General features: G+C 34.2%; 1 pseudogene across 1 annotated transcript; it reads right to left on the reverse strand.

The window, feature by feature from the left end:
• Positions 1-12,749: 12,749 nt before the first annotated feature.
• LOC149226588 (putative aquaporin PIP2-8) lies at positions 12,750-14,016 on the reverse strand (annotated as a pseudogene). The gene is made up of 4 exons (XR_016247060.1): positions 13,691-14,016; positions 13,294-13,589; positions 13,031-13,171; positions 12,750-12,895 (listed from the first exon to the last, which is right to left on the reverse strand). The product of XR_016247060.1 is annotated as a putative aquaporin PIP2-8 (transcript).
• Between the last annotated feature and the right edge of the window lie 1,902 nt (positions 14,017-15,918).

Raw genomic sequence — 15,918 nt, forward strand, 5'->3', positions numbered from 1 at the left:
TTCAGCAAGATTGACTTGAAGTCCGGTTATCACTAGGTGCCTATTGAACACTTCGATGTGTGGAAGATTGCCTTCAAATCCAAGGAGGACCTTTTCAAATGGTTGGTCATGCCTTCTGTGTTGACGAATGCCCCTGCAACCTTCATGAGATTGATGGACAACATCTTTCAACCCTTCACCAATGCATTCGTGGTTTTGTATTTAGATGACATCTTGATCTTCAACCAAAGTTGGGAAGAGCACCTTCGCCATATTCGATAGGTCCTTCAAACCCTACGACAACATAAGCTATGTGCCAATTTGGAGAAATGCACTTTTCGCATGACCTAGGTTCAATATCTGGGGTACATCATTGATGAGCAGGGTGTGCATGTGGACCCAACCAAGATACAAGTCATTCGGGATTGGACAACCCCAACCACTCTAACAGAGCTCCGCAGCTTTCTGGGTCTTGCCAATTTCTACCGCAGGTTTGTGTTGGGGTTCTCTCATATCACTTGTCCTTTAAGTCAAGTTACCAAGGGCAGAGCGAAAACAAAGTTTTTTGGTCTGAAACCCAACATAAGGCATTTTCCGAGTTGAAGCATCGCCTCTACTCTGCACCAGTGCTCAAATTGCTAGACCTGTAGCAACCATTTAAGATTTAGACACACGCCTCTGACTATGCTATTGGTGTAGTTATTACTCAGTAAGGGCATCCAGTGGCTTATTATAGTGAGACACTTTCAGACACAATTCAAAAGTATCCCACTTATGACAAAGAAATGTATTCCATAGTGCAGGAATGTATTCAATGGAAGCATTATATTATGGGGAAGGAAACAATCATACACACAGACCACTGACCCCTGTAATTCATATAAACATAAGGGAAGTTGCAGAATGATCGCCATTAGAAATGGTCCACATACCTGCCACAATTCCATTTGAACATTAAGTACAAGAAGGAAAACACCAATAATGTTGCAGGCTACCTCAACAGACCACCAGTCATGGCGTTGATCACTGTGCTCGACTCCTATGGGCACAAGACTTCAGGATGACCGCACCTTTACGAGAGCAATCCAGAATTCAGCATCACATACCAGACATTCCAGGAAGGTAAGAAAGTTCAACATTTTCACCTCCAAGATGCATTGTTATTTCACTTGGGACACATCCATGTTCCTTCAAGTGAGTGTGCCAAGATGATTTAGGAGGCGCACTATAGTCGGGTCTCTGGTCGATGCTGGATACCAACTCACTAAGTCCACAACTTTCCATCCCCAAACTGATGGCCAAACAGAAGTTGTCAACAAGATGATTGTACACATTCTGCACATGTACAACTCGAAGCATCCATGAACATGGGATGAAAGCCTCCCCTATGTCAACACAACTACAACAGAGCGCTCCACAGCTCAACAGGCCATAGCCCCTCTCAGGTAGGACTGGGATTTCAGTCATTATGTCCCATTGATGTGGCCATATCATTTGCAGCTACTCAGGCATATTCAACTCATGTCTAGTCCGAAGTTGACAGGTCTAACAACTTCATTGAGCGCATTCAATAGATCCATCAACAAGTCCATGATATATTGGACAGATCCAGTGCTAAGTACAAGAAACACCATGATCAACATTGGGTTCCGCACAAGTTCTAGGTGGGTGACAAAGTTTGGCTACATTTGCAGAAGAAGCGCCTCGCTGAACCCCACTGCAAACTTCGCCCGCTCCGATATGGGCCATACACTATCACCAAGGTTGTAGGGGACAATGCCTTCGAGCTTAGCATTCCATCGTTCCTTGGTCTACACCCAATGTTCAATTTAGACTGCCTTCGACCATACTTTCCACCATTGCTGGACACATTCGACATTGTAGAACAACTCACACCAACAAAGCTAAACCCAAACTGCATGGAACATGCCACAACTGATCGGATCATGGACACACAGATCAATAATAGTCACCAACAGAAGATCCAACTATATAGGGGTATCAAAGTTGGCCAACTCCTTCACCAAGGCAAGTGGCTCACCAGGGACCAAGTTCAGCGAAATTTTCCCCATCTCGTGGAGGCACTCAATGCAATGGGGACCACTGCTTCTTGAGGAGGGAGGAATGATCCAAGTGGATATTGGTGACCACCCGCCTATTCCACTTGGACCCCCAACATTGTCTCTTTCAGTTTTTTGGTTTCCTTAATTGTAGCACAATTTACTATTTTTGGCAGTTTTTCGAGTCCTGAACTTCCGAAGCCGTTTTGATACCCTAAACGATGTTTTTAGGGAAAAAGGAGAGATCAGGAATGTTTTAAATTAGTTTTCCAATTTGTTTTTTGCCTCCTCTTTGAGATCTCTGAAACAAGGTATTATGATAGCCAAACAGAGATTGTATGCCAAAGTTACGATGTCGAGAAGTTGATGTACCAATTTACCCAAACGGGGCCCACAGTTTTGGCGCTTCATCTCCTAGGGTTATATTTTTGGGTGTTTAGGGTTTTCCATTGTTTCTCAATAATAAGTAGGTCTTTGAGTCTCATTATAAAACAATTAAGAGACATGTAGCTGCCACATCTCTTCTCAGACATAAGCTAACATCGCCCGAGCTAGTTTATTTCCATTTTGTTTGTAAGCATATTTCAGTATTCTGATATTAATGAAATGAAGTGTTATTTTTGCTACATTTATGTATTTATGGTTATATGTGTATTTTTTTGCATTCTTGTTTAAGTTCGGATCATAGTGGACCCTCATTTTATCATGTTTATACAATTGGATGAAAGGATCATTGATCCTCTTTCCATATCATAGGGATAAGAAATCTCTCATTTTTTTTTGGTCCTAATTATGTGGGTAAATTCACTTATGATATGACTAATATGAATTGTTGTTGTTTGTTGCTTGTTTGAGCTTATTAGTGTGAATGAAGGCCCAATAAAATGCATTAAGCAACACATATGTACTCCGTAAAAATGTCAAGCATCTTCTTCATAGTACAGTTAAACCACATGATAAGATTGATCCTAAAAAACAACTTAAATTTGTTGTCCTGGGTTCATTCAATAGTTTTAATGGACCACAATATTTGCTTTACTCTTTCATCAACCTTAGTTTCTTCATGACATTGCATCAAGGGGGAAATAAAAAGAAAAATCCAAGGTGTCTTAGTTGTTATAAAGTTTTTTCTTCACTTGGAAGTTCAAATTTGATGCTCTCTTTTCACTGGTTCATATTCGAGTTCGGCATTGTTCATCCATGTAGCTTCTTTTAGAGTCTAGAATGTTTTCCATCATGACATTCTAAATTTGTTGAGTATCCACAATGTTGTCAATGTATATCATGAATCAACATTGGACATAGAGATTTTAATCAATCATCCTACGCAGATTGGAGGCCAATGCTAGAGTGATAGGGGTTATTTAGTGCTTTACATAATTTGTATTTTTAGTACTTTCTATCATATTATTATTAGTTTTTATGTGCACATAGGAGATTTTTGCTTATGCCTTTTGGCTTCCTATTCTTGAGAGGTAGTTGTGATCGTATGTCTAACTATGTCTCCAGTTCTAAGAATCTTGTTGAGCTTCTCTCTTGGTATATGGAGGGATTTTTCTTGATGTAAAGTTATTCAAGCCTAGGTCTTGCTTAAAAGAATGTAATGATATGTATATATTCATTTTCCACCTCATCTTCCAGAATCATTTTTTTTTCTTTTTTGAATTTTACACTATATATTTAAAAGAAATTTCAACCTCTTAGTGAGTGGATATCAAATTTTCTTTTTCTTTTTGAATTTTACACTATATATTTAAAAGAAATTTCAACCTCTCGTGAGTGGATATGTGTAAGTTGACACATCTCTTATCATAAACAAGCTATCACTATTTTACCTATTTTCTATTGCATATTAAAATGCCTTTAAACTACCACAAATCTATTGCTTTGCATATTAAAATATCTTCATTATTTTATTCAATAATAAAATTCATTTTTAATTATATTAATTTGATCTTTACAAAATTTTCATACTTTTTTACATATTATTAATATTTGCAACATAATTGATATCAATACTTCTAAGTATTTGGATGAGATCTAAATAGAACAATGTACTCATGGAAATACAAAATATATTAAAACACATAGAGTTAATTTTTATTTTTTTTTGCAAATTTACATTAAAAAATACTTTGATTTGAGATAAAAATTATCCAAAAACCCATATTTATGTCTAAAAGCTGGTTAAAAATCTCCACCCCACAACCCAATGAATTAATTGAAATCTAAAGTGCAAGTAATGAAGAGTTGTCAGAACAAAAGCATTTAAAAAACCTTTTGGATAATCCTCATGTTGCGCACTTTCTATTACACGAGTACACTGAAAGTAGCAAAACATTTTTTTATTTATTAAGAAGGCGACATCTCTAAAAGTCTGGCGAGATTGGTCGATATTTTAGGCTTGTTTTGCGAAGTTGTGCGCTACCTATATCCTTGACGTGGCTTGTGGTTACTCAGAGTTGTCTTTATTGGTCGTAGTTGTAGTAATAGTTGGGGAATTTCTCTGCAGTTCGACGAACCCAACTAAGTTGCTTCAGGTTCCGTACTGTATTTTATTTCGATTTAGGTTAATTATTTTTATTTTTAATAAATATATGTAGTCTATAAGCTTTACGTGTGGAGGTTTGGTCTATACAAATTTTACGGTTAATTATTTTTATTTTTAATAAATATATATAGTCTATAAGCTTTATGTGTGGAGATTTGGTCTATACAAATTTTACTGTTATACCATTTTTCTTGGATCTGGTAATGAAGGTATACACAATCAAGAAACAAAGGCATGCACTACCATCTAATGTACTCACATGGATTATGGTTAGATTTCTTGTATCATGTCCTCTGAAGGCCCGGGACTATAGTTTACCGAATTTATACATGGCGATGGACGATATTATCAACTTCGTGTTGTAGATTATATGCAGAGTCCCACGTTACCAGAGAGAGAAAACTATGTGATTTTACTCTGGTTATTAAACAAAAATGCAGTGAGAGATCTACTTACAGTTGTCTATCGTCTACGACAATAACTACGGTTTGAATGGAGACAGGATACGAGGAAAGTGAAATCCCTCCAAACCCTTTTAATAACTTTGTGCCATTAACATTGGTATTCCATCTTGTGCAGGAAATTATGTTGAAGATGAGAGAAGGTATTTCATGAAGCGACAGAAAGGTCAGGTGTGGAAAGCATAATCTTTCATTGTTTCCTTCACTATTCACAACTGCGAAGTATGACGAGTTTATTAGTCTAGACACCTGATCAGTGAATCATAAGTCATCACTTAGAGGGGATTCAAATTTACAAGAGATATGCCCAACTCGTGTCTCACCTGGTCACGGTACCCAAAGACATTACATCCAATCATCAAAGAGTACTATTTAACAATCCAGTCATTAAAGATTACAATGTTCTCTAATATTGAGTGGTTGCATTGGGTTTCGGGAAATGTCACTACATCAACGCTTGACTTCAATTCAATCTGGGTTGGTCCAGCCTATGCATTTTATTTGGCCGCTCGCAATAGGTTAGATCTCACCGATGATATGAGGAAAGAATAAATATCAATGTACGACGACAAGGCCAATATACAATATAGATTTTACAATTTTATGAGCAGATTTGATAACGACTACCACATCATATCAGAGCAACGACTACCACATCATATCAGAGCACTTGTTGATAGAATTCGGAATCAAGTGGATTGATAAATCAACCAAATCTTTATATTACACTTATTGTGTTTAAATTTCTATCATATTTTACCATTAACATTTGTGTTGGCAAACCATATGCACATTAAGGCTTGTTGATAGAATTTGGAATCAAGTGGATTGATAAATCAACCAAATCCTTATATTACACTTATTGTGTTTAAATTTCTATCATATTTTACTATTAACATTTGTGTTGGCAAACCATATGCACATTAAGGTGAAAGGAAATGACTTGAATGCTCTACAAAAGTCATGGCATTGGGCGATTATATGTGTTTTCAAGGAAATGACTTGAATGCTCTACAAAAGTCATGGCATTGGGCGATTATATGTGTTTTCAACCTATTGGCATTGGGAGGAGCCATAACAATGTTCCATATTATTATGTCTTTGCTGATCATATTGTAGCAATAACATTATTATTTTATAGTACTAGATATTAGCCCTTAGAAATATCCTCTTGGTTGTAGGAGAGAAATTTCCAAGGTAACTTTTTCACTCCAACTTACATATTGAAGGCTAGCCCTTTCAATCTAGATAGGGCTCTCTCTAACCTTTACATTGTGGCTAGATCTTTAGATAATTTGTGTTGATGTAGGATTTGGTTGGGCTTGAAGTAAATAGTTTATTGGGTGACAGAGTCAAATAACTAGGGTTTAGATTATTTTACCAAGATAATTGGCTATCTGATCAAGATTGATAAAGGCAAGGTGGATAGTAGATCCTAGACCTTTGTCATTGCTGTAGATGGATGGAGAAAGAAGGGGAACAATCCACTACAATAGGGCATACACAATGAATCCTATAGTAGCTTTAGAGGATCAAAATGAGAACATTTGAAAAACTCAACTCAGAGCATCACAACAAAAATGAATTCTAAATCAATTAATATTTTTTCAAATACTCAGAAGACATACATTCATGAGATTATAAAGAAGAAACTGTAAAAACACACAAAGAATACATACTAAAACCTACTATCACATGGATCTTTATATCACTGGTCAGAATCTACTGATCTTGGCAAATTAAAATGAATAAAGTATTCAAAACACACAGACAATGACTATTTCTTTTCAAAAAAACAACCCTTTCTCCATATTTTTCATGTAATATATAGGAAAATATAATAGAGATAAGCTCCTTGAAGTATGGTAACAATGCTAACAAAATATTTTCATAGTTTGAGAGTTTAATTGACAAAAATCATAGTAACCCTATCATCTTAGCTACTCTAATCTCTAATCTGGTACACAATCATTGGTCAAAACATAGTACAAGACTGTTGTACATCTTTGTTGTTGGTATCCTGGAACAATAGTGAAGTCACTACTGCAAGATAGGATCTAGATCTGTCTACTTGTTTACATGCTTAATATCTTGAGAGCCAAATTCTTATTCCCTCCTTGTAGCCAACTCTTGCATGAACATGAGAATAATGCCAAAACTATGTAAATGTTTGTTTCCTTTAATGCTTTCTTTTCTCATGTTGACTCATACTCCTTTAGCCACAAAAATATATGATATTTGACCACATTATATTCAAAAATAATTTACTGCTTAAAAATTAACCCATGTAAGAAAACTGTTGAAGAACCATTAGGGTTTGATGAAAGAACATTAGGGTTTATGTAATACTTTGCCCCTAAAGTCAACTGATCATTTATTTATATCTTCTGCAACCTGAGTAAGGATGTCTAGCTTGTCCTGACTCCTTGTCACCCTTCTAGTAAGTTTTTTTGGACTTTTGTTAGGTTTTAGGGTTTTTCCTTTCTTCTTCTCAACATGCTCTGTTTTCCTCTGTCTCTTTTTGTTCTTTGAAGTTTGTTCTATTTTCTCTTCTGTATCAATGATAATAATTGTTTCTTTCATTTTAGGGTTCATCCTAGCTTTGAAATTTAATCTCAATTCATAGGGCAAGTGTGAGGTCTTTTGCCATGTACCCTAATCTCTCTCGGCTTCTTCATCCTTTGTTTCAATTTTCTCATTGCCCTTTTTTCTTTTTGATGCTTTCTGTTTTGTTTCCTCCTCTTCTATTATAATCTTACGTTGGCTTCTAGTATTTCCTTCATCAAATTCATCATGTTTTTCAACCTGGAGGTGACTAGATTCTCCCTTGGTTTCCTGAAATAAAGCTTGGGCAACAACTCTATTTTGGACTCTCTTTGATCTTCTAGGTACAGGTGGGTTTGGGTTTCTTCGCCTCATTTGCCTCAATTTTTCCACTTTCTTATTCAACTCATGAATGTATAAGATTTTAGTTAGGCCACGATGACAAATATCATGGGCTTGTAGCTCAAGTATTTTCCTCGCTTTAATGCACATTTTTAGCAAACTTGATGTAGGAAATATGGTAAATTCATTTTGCTAAAACCTGCAAAGTGACAAAGAAACCTCATATGATATAAGTAGGATTTGGAATACCTACCTTCACAGGTGAAGAAGAGCTGAACAGTTCCAAATGCAATAGACCATTGAGGCTTCAATGTACTTTGGAGGACCCCTGCATCCCAATCTTGATTTTGATAGTCCTCTTTAAGGAAGAAATTGAAATCTAGATTCAACAACCTCTTTTTTTTGAACTATTTTTCACTCTATATTGGCTAACTCGTTGCATTAGCGATAGACTCCTCTATAACAAGGAATTGCAATGTCCTGATTCTAGCTATGTTTTCATTGAAGGAGAAGATAAAATTGTGGCACCAAATGAGATTATGCCCATTGAAATGCTGAAAGGTTGGCTCCCAACCTACATTTATGAAAAGATCCAACATTTCGACATATACCTCAAAATACATGCCATCAGGTTCAAATTTCTTTACATGACTAGACTGACCCATATTGCAAAGCTCTCAGACCTGCAAATACTTTCACTAACCGTGAAACACTCTTACTAAAGGCTGTAAGACACTGAACAACCATCCTGCACATGAAAACTGCAAATTTGGGTTTGATGGAAAAGTTTGTTTTAGGTAAAACATGGAAGATTAGGGTTTGTTCTTTAACGAATTTATTGGGCATGAAATGCTATTATATGTCACATCATGAAGGGGGAGGACTAATATTTTATAAATCAACACTTGAGTGCTTAAAAGAATGGGATTAGAGGGTCGAAAAGCATTAGTTGAAATTTCAATACAGGTCAAAGAGTTGTGATAAATTTAGTATATGATTAGGGTTTAAGTAAAATAAGTTTAATGACACATTTTCTTAAGTTTAGCTAACAAAATTTGCAAAAACTACAATACCTCCTTTACATAATTATGACTTTGCAAAAGATGAACTAATAACATTGCCTTAAAAGCGATATTATTTTGAAATATCACTATTATAAGAAAATTATATTAATTTATATGGTGGTGACTCTCTCATGGTAAAATATGATAGAACCGGTTGAAATTCATGTTATTGCTATGATAAATGCATTTATTGAACCAATTTTATTTCTTTTTTTCTTTAGTTTTATGTCATCATAAATTTTGAAAGTTGTTCGCATAAATGTTTTAAATTTTATTTAATTTTTAAATCCATTTCATGGTTTGTAACACTACAATGTGAAAAAACAAAGTTGGTGAAATTTTTGGTGATTGGGAATTGAATTTCATTAATATTTCTTACCTTTTTTTAATTTACAAATATTGATGTAACATCCCAGAAGGATGACAATTTCATGGAATCCCTCGAAACACAAAGACAACGGAATTGTAAGCTCACTCGAGGTCTCTCCTAACACTATTGGGTCATAAATTAAGACCTCCACTAAAGTGTAAGAGTGTAATGTATAAAGTTTGAATGGCAGAGGTTCTATTCCCATTGAAAACTACATCTAACACATTATTTTATCATACACTATGATTGGAATGAGAATTTACATGAGTTTTGATTGGAATGAGAATTTACATGAGTTTTGAATGGTAGATGTTATATTCCCATATAATTATCATATACTATGATTGGAATGAGAATTTACTTGAGTTTTGATTGGAATGAGAATTTACATGAGTTTTGAATGGTAGATGTTATATTCCCATATAAAAGTATATCAATATGTTGTTTTTATTGACATGTTAGGATTGAAATGAAATTTACATAACAAAGAGTTAAATATACAATAAAATGGTTACTTTTATGACTAGGTATATACCACCAATTCCATATTATAATTTTAAAAATTATTAGATCAAAGTAACATCAATTTTACAGGTAGAATTAGATCATATTGATACAACAATGTTAACATTATAACAATAACATTAGATATTTCGATAATTTAACAATTATTAACATAATACATCATTCAAGTTAACATCAGTCTCACACATAACACTCCTTGTTCAATGTAGCATATATTTGCAATGAATACATAAAACTAATTAAATATAACACACCATCTAATTTAACATAAGTTCACACATAAAATTCCTAGTTCAATGTAGCAATTTCTTGCATCAAATACATATAAAATTTAACGAATATAAATTGGAAATTTTATTGTACCCTCCACTAGATGAAGTCAATGTTGAGTGGCATTGTATGTTTGATGTAACTTGAGGTCATTTGTTTGAGTGATAATGAAGTCTATGATTGACCAAACATCATTTGATATCAAGGATCAGATGTTAATCCAACTCTATTAAAATCTATTCAGATGTCAATCCAACTCTATTCAAAAGATTGGTTGGCACCATCATGTATGTCACTTACAAGACTGAATATTATGCAAGGGGTGAGTTTGATTTCCAAATTTATGGAGGCTCCAAAAGACACACATTGGAGAGAAGGAAAAAGACTTATGAGATACATAGCAGGAACTAGAGATTGTGGAATAATGTATGCAAGCACAAAAAGTAAGGATCTGATACAGATAGTGATTTTGTAGGTAGTTTGGATGATAGGAAGAACACTTCCGATTACATGTTCCATATTGGTTTAGGTGTGGTTTCATGGGCATCTAAGAAGCAATCTATTGTGACACTTTCGTCAACAAAAGCACAATATGTAGCAACAACATCAGTAGCGTGTCAAATAGTATGGTTAAAAATAGTATTTGATGGACTCAAGAATCAACAACAATATATTGTGACAACACCTCAACGATTGCACTATCTAAGAATATTGTGTTTCATCAAAAGAGCAAACATATTGATACTAGATATCACTTTATTAGAGAACTTGTGAGCAATGGAGAAGTTCACTTGAGGCCTTGTAAATCTAGTAATCAATTGGCTGATATATTTACTAAATCATTAGCAAAAGATGTGTTTGAGTTCATAGAAGGAACTTGGGTGTTGTAAGCCTAGTTGAGACATAGATGAGCAGACATGTTTGAATTGTCATGAGTCATGTCCTAGTTTATTGGTCATAATTAAGGAGGAGTGTTCAAATAACTAAATACTCTCGCATGGAGAGTTATCTAAAATTAGAGAGTCAAGTTGAGTTAAGTTGAGTCAAATCATATTTTGAGTAAAATTGAATTTAGTGTGTGGTTGAATGTCAAGTTATTTTAGGTGAGTCCCTAGTTGAAATAGGTTTAAATACCCCTCATCAAAATTCATTGTAATAATAAAATTTGTATGATCAGTAAAAGAGCTGCAACTCATATTATTGTGTGTAAATTATTTATATTATTTTGTATCTTTCCTCTTTTACCTTTTCAACCAAATTTTATGAGAATTAAAAAAATTACAGAATTTAAAATAAGCCTCTGGGGTTACATTTACGGTGTCCCAAAAACTCTCCACTCTCATCTCATTACCTACTTGTTACATGTTGAGGTAGACGGAAATAAATACAGGCCTTTAAGTAACAAGAAATACAGGGCTTGCATTTCGCTATTTACGTCTATTTCTTCCGTAAAAACCTTTATGTAATCGTATAATGTAGGTAACTCTCGCATAAAGAATGCAACACACTTTTGATGTAAACTTACTCTTAACTTACTAATTTGCTTCAGAGGGTGGGTAATCGATGCCTTATCCAACTCATGTTTTTTTAATTGCCTCGTTCAGGGGTAGGTGTTATCGGCCAACTTTGTATGTAAAAGGAGACATTCCTTACGCCATCAAACACACTTGTTAATAATAATTTAGGTAATGAGGGTATAAATTAATTGGTTTGTGCGGGCTGTGGGGTTTAATTTTTTATTAAATTTTAAATTTAAATTTATAAATAATTTAAAAGCGGAAATGGAGCGTTGAATTTCATTTTGCAAATTATTTTTAATATTATCTAATTATTTTTTAATAAATATTTTTTTAATATTATTAAATTGTTTTTATGTAAATATATATGGTTAATGTTGTTAAAAATTTAATCAAATATCTCACAATAAAGCAAATTATTCTTTAATAAATATCTTTTTTAACCTTACCAAACATTTTTTATTTTTATTTTTATTTTATATACATACCCTTAAGCAGTTGTCTATAAAGCGACTTTTTGAAAGTCTTTCCGGCGGGTTTTTCCGGTAGAAATCCGGCAGGAATTTATTGGAATCGCAAGTTTGATAGCTAGTTTATGCACAATGAATGGAAGCGTCCCAGGGGCTTTTCAGAGTGCTGAATCCAAATATGCAGTTAAAAAACCATTTTAACTGCAACAAATCAAGATTTAACCTCAATTTCTTCCGCCGGATTCCGTCACCGGAATCTCCAAAAAGTCGCATTATAGACAACTCCAACTCCTATTCTTAATGTTTTTACAAATTCAATCAAATCATTTCCTTTCAAAACACCAACACACTAGGTTTTAAAAATTTAATCAAATTATTTCCTTTTAAAACACCAACACAATAGTAACGCAATATGCAATTAGTTTGACAAGAAATGATCCAGGTTTAGATTTAATACGAGAGGTGTAAACAACAACAGCACACATTTATGGTATTTATTATTATTAATATTCTTACTAAAACTCCACAGTGGAGACCTTACACTATAAACGTCCACTTATTATTGAATTGCAATGTGGGATAATAAAGAGAGGTCCTGTGAAGTTTTCATTCTATATTGAAGTGCTTGGGTGGCCACGCGACGATCCCGAGTTTTTCAGGCCAAACGACCCGCCCGTAGAATGTACTGGTGATACACCGCAGCAACCGCAGCTCCAATCAACGGACCAACCCAGAATATCCACTGCCAGACATTCAATCCATTAAACGATAAGTCACCATCAAATTCCATTTCTATCCATATAAATCTCCTCCTTACGTTATTTAGATTTGTAAAATGAAATGTTTTCTAACAGGGAATTATAGATATTATTCTTACCAGGTCGTCCCATGATTTTTGATGGCCGTATATCACAGCGGGGCCAAAGCTCCTGGCAGGGTTGATGCCTGTGCCTGTGATGGGAATGGTTGCCAAATGGACCAAGAATACCGCTAACCCAATTGGAATCGGAGCCAAAACCTGCATTAACCACTTGTCATATTAGTAAATTTCCGTCAGTGAATGAATATTTAATAACACCAAGGTTCATATATATAGAGAAAGAGTTTGAAGGGTGGCAGAGTATGATTTGTGTTATGTACAGGGATGTGGGAGTGGCGGGCTTTGCGCTTGGGGTCTGCTGCAGAGAAGACAGTGTAAACCACGACGAACGTGCCAATGATCTCCGCGAGAAGGGCAGCTCCCTTGGAATAAGCGGGAGATACAGAGTTCGATCCTCCTCCGTTGGAGGCATAGAAGCTCCCCTGCATACCCCTCACAAGGGCAGTTCCGCATAGAGCACCCAGGCATTGAGCTACAACATACAATAGGGCGCGAGGAAGAGAGACCTTCCGGGCAAGAAACAGTGCAAATGTGACTGCCGGGTTGACATGACCCCCTGCACACACGCTTTGATGATTAATATGATTCAACTTAGCCTTCAATATATATGGAATCAGATTATGATCAGGGCTGCCGGATACGCTTGGCTTCTTATACCTGAAATTGCCGATATGCAGTATATGAGAACGGAGATCATTCCTCCGAAAGCCGAGGCCTCTCCCAACAACCCCACTCCGCCACAGGTACCTTTGCTTGCTTTGTTTTCAACAACGGTTGTCAGTGGTATGTAGAGGAAAAGTAGCGTAGCTACGAACTCAGCTATGGCGGCTCTGTAGAACGACCACAACTTCAATTCTAGCAAATCCAAAAGAGGGGCGGCGTGATGATCTACGTATTCCATTGTCTGTTGTTCTCCGCCTTGTACTTCCATCGCTGCCGTCCTGCTCTTCTCCTTAGCTTAACAGCAAAAACTGTACTGCTAATAATGGATACTCCACTGTGTGGATTTTACAGACGAAGGCCCTCGGTTAAATAGTACCGAGGAGAGCTAACGTACCGTAGCCGTCACATGACCATAGAGAATAAGCGAACTGGATTTGCTGTAACAGTCGGGGGACCCGTCTCGACCGTTCAGCTAAATTTTTGGAGGAGGAAGTAAAGAACACTGAATTTATCTCGCTTAGAGATTATATTATATTGTAAACATGTATCAAGGTATTGTTGGCTTCTAAATCCCAGAGGTTGGTAGGATGGGACAACATTTCGGGTTCGCTTGTTCAGATGGTTTCCATGGAGAGATGACTTAGATGGACATCAGTTGCATATCAACCATATCCGCGTAATTTATCTTGAGTGCTGCAAATATCGTTTTGGGAGTATACATCGTTCAGGGTTCTAAAAGCAACCCATGGAAAATATGGGGAAACACATAATTCTGATTTTAATATATATATATATATATATTTTAAAATCAAGTTATATATATTTTAAAATCAGATTTATGTTTTTCCACATAATTTCCCATATATATATAAAATCAACAACCTCAAAAACTCGATCGAACTTAAAATCGCGGTAAAACTCTGTAAATAAAATAATCTTTTAACCTGGTCAAATATGGGCATGATTCCCAGTATATTGGGCAATCAAACGCACTGATGGTCAGTCAATTATTATTTGACCCCGCCTATGTCAATCTAATAACCTAATATTCCGTGAATCAGTAATCAAAATATTCCGTGAATCAGTAATCAAAATATGCCATTTTTAAGTCGATTGTAGATTCTCTAAAGATTTAGGAATCCGACGGGATATGGGTGCCATCAATTTTTTGACCATATTTATATCGGTTAAATTTCCGAATATTTAAAGAATCTACAGTCGACCTCACGGATCAAAATAAACTAAAAAATAATATATATCTTTTAACCCATATATATATAGAGCTACCACCAAAAAAAAATTAAAAGTTAATAATAGTTACATTGAAATAACCTTAATAAAAAAACTATTCATAGAAAGTATTATAAAAGATGTCCTGACCTAAATTAAATTACATATTAACATATGAATTAAAACAAAATATACAGTTCAATAACCTAAATTAAATTACATTTTAACATACGAATTAAAACAAAACATACGGTTCAATATAGTTTAATATACTTAGATATTAATTTTTTTTTAACATATTTTAATTAAAACTATTTTAAACATATTTTAAGTTCTAACATTCTATCTTAATATACTTTTATATAGCTTTCTAATAAAGTGGGCCATATATATATCATATAGCTTTCTAATAAAGCTTTTTAATAAAGTGGGCCATATATATATATTTTGTGAGATTATAATTTATTTTAATTGATTATAATTATATATATTTAAATTAGGATTAATGTGGATTTTTAAGAATGAACATATTGATAAACTATATCTATACAAATATACTCACTTTAATATAAATTTAATTTTAATAATTTAATATTACTTAAACTTTAATAATTTTACAACATTTTTAATATAGCTTAATACTTTATTTTAATGTGATATATCTTAATATAGTATTTTATACTATATTAAAATTGATCTTAATATAGTATTTTATACTATATTAAAATTGATCTTAATATAGTTTATATTATGTTTTGTTTATGGTTATATTATTTTTAGTTTTTATATATTGATTATAGTCGAGTTTATTTGACTGTAATTAAATATGGTTAAATATATTTAAATTATGATTTACTATAGTTTAACATATTAGTTGACGATACTTATACAATAAAAGCCACTTTAATGTAGCTTTAATTTTATTAATTTAATATTATTTAGACTTTGATTGTAGAAATTCCTATTGTAGATCACTTGGTAATGCAATGTAA

This window comes from Pinus tabuliformis, chromosome J, assembly GCF_031772625.1.
Source record: "Pinus tabuliformis cultivar Carrire ecotype Pingquan chromosome J, CPIR1, whole genome shotgun sequence".
NCBI classification, from domain to species: Eukaryota; Viridiplantae; Streptophyta; class Pinopsida; order Pinales; family Pinaceae; genus Pinus; species Pinus tabuliformis.